The following is a 2,500-nucleotide window of genomic DNA, read 5'->3' on the forward strand; positions in this document are numbered from 1 at the left end:
TTGGTCGTAGGTATATTATCTGTCTTATTAGAAAAAGAAAAAAGAAAAGAAAAAAAAAAAAAAAAAAAAAAAAAAAAAAAAAAAAGAAAAAAAAAAGAAATAAATAAATGAAAATAATTGTAACATTTAATTTTCTCTCCTGATTCGTTTGCAAACGAAAATCATTCGTATTATTACATATGTTACGACTAAATACAACGATTACGATCTAAACTTGTCATAAGGTTCTAAGCAAAAGCGTTAATCGCGAGGATGGTCAAAACGCGTCGTGGAGGAGCCAGTGAGAGCGAGCGATACCGCCAGACAGTCGCCAGACAGACAGACACCAGACGGACGGACGGTGAGAGCCTTTTTTTCACCTCTTTAAGGTCCGCCTTGATATTCTTATTGCTTTTGCTCCGCCACTGTTGCCGAGGGCCGCCGAGGAGCTTCTTCCTAAACGTGAGGGATTTCGAGCATCTTCCTATTCCTTCTTGTATTTTTCCTCTTAAACACAACAGTTTCTCTAAAATCTCTTTTCTCTCTCTCTCTCTCTCTCTCTCTTTCTCGTTCACACACACACACACACACACACACACACACATACACACGAGTACATATACGCTCATATATACACTCACACGGACGTACGGTTTCCTATTTTTCTATATATATATATATATATATATATATGTATCTCCTTTCGATGGAACCATTTGCGATCTACTAAATCTTATTTATGAACTATTCGAAAAATAATATTCGCGTTTATCTTTATACACATATGTATAAGGACATTAAATTAAATTTTGTTATTATACGTATTCGTATAAATGATATTTCTAAATAATTCATCGACAACGATCCACTAGAGATATATGAAAATATAGAGAGAAATAGAGAAGAAAAAAAAAAAAAATAAATAAATAAATAAATAAATAAAAATACAAATAAAAAAAAGAAGAAAAAGAAAAATAAAAAAAAAAGACAAATGAAAATAAACGAAGAACGATCGATTTACACAAGATTAAAATGTTAGTCAAGATGAACTAACGTAAAATATCGTCAAGATGAACATTTTCCTCGTATCCAAGTAAATGTCCAACAACAAAATTTGACCTCGAACGGTTCTATGGTAAAAGGGATTGGTTGCTTGCAGGATGTACTACTATATAGAATGTGAAAAGGGGAGGGGGTGGGTGTAGAGATAGAGAAAAAGGAAAATGAGACGCAGAAATAGACAGTAAAAGAGACAGAAAGAGACAGAAAAAGAAAGAGAGAAAAAGAGAAATATATATATATATATATATATATATATATATATATATATAGAGAGAGAGAGAGAGAGAGAGAGAGAGAAAAGGCGGAATCTCGAAATCGACGCAGGAGTGATTTTCAACGGCGCAAAAGACGCGCCCACTTTCCTTTGTCCTTTTTCTCGCTCGACCCCGTGCATTATTTTCTACCACAAGCCTGGACCCCAGACTCAGGCAATGCACCTGCAAGAAGACGGAACAGGTCTCGACAGGTCCATCCGGCTCGGATTCCCCGTCCTTTTCTCTCTTTCTCTCTTTCCGTCTCTCTCTCTCTCTCTTTCTCTCTTTTTCTCTTTCTCTTTTTCTCTCTGTCTCTCTGTATCTCTCTCTCTCTCTCTCTCTCTCTCTCCCTCATCTTTCTCTCTCATCTTATCTCAGGCCGTTTCTTTTCTACCTGCTCCTCTCTTCTACCTATCTCCCTCCACCTTCCACCTCCGTCCACTGTTCGGTCCTTAGCCTTTTTACCGGTCCCACTAGTTTTCCAGAAAACTGTTAGGAAAAGGAACCGAAACTACGTCGTTAGTTTTTCGAAAATTTCGTTTCTCAAAAGTTTTGGACAAGTATTCTTACTACATCATACTACGCAACAGTTTAGAACAGTCTAGAAAAGAATAAACACGAATATATAGGTATATATATATATATATGTACGTATGTATATATGTAAATAGGTAAATACTTATTATCGATTTGTTCGATTGTTTATGCTCCTTTGATTCGTATTCGTCATAGAAATTGCATGGAGAAATTGTAAATGAAAAGGAAAGAAAATGTATTTAAATAAATAGGTGGATGTTCTAGCGTTGTTTCCTCCTGGCTCGATGAGGTAGCAACGGAAGGCCATGGAGATAACGTTATCTATACATTGCTATGGCTATAACGTTAAGCCGTAAGTAGTATAAGTAGTCGTAGTTATAGTTAGAACGATCAGGCTTATAGATAAGAGATTAAATTCACAGGATAACGATTTGTTGCGTGTGCACATACATATTCTATCTATGTATGTATCTATTTATCTATCTACATATATATATATATATATATATATATATATCTAACATGTAGACGAAGTATACAATATTTGAGTACTCAAGTTATACTTTATCTCGTTGATTCAATATTATAACCCGACAGGAGAGAAATGATTTTTAGAGGTTGTTAGCGATTTCAAAAAATTAATTACTTGTCGAAATAAAGTTTCGAGA

Source organism: Vespa velutina, chromosome 8, assembly GCF_912470025.1.
Source record: "Vespa velutina chromosome 8, iVesVel2.1, whole genome shotgun sequence".
Lineage (NCBI taxonomy): Eukaryota > Metazoa > Arthropoda > Insecta > Hymenoptera > Vespidae > Vespa > Vespa velutina.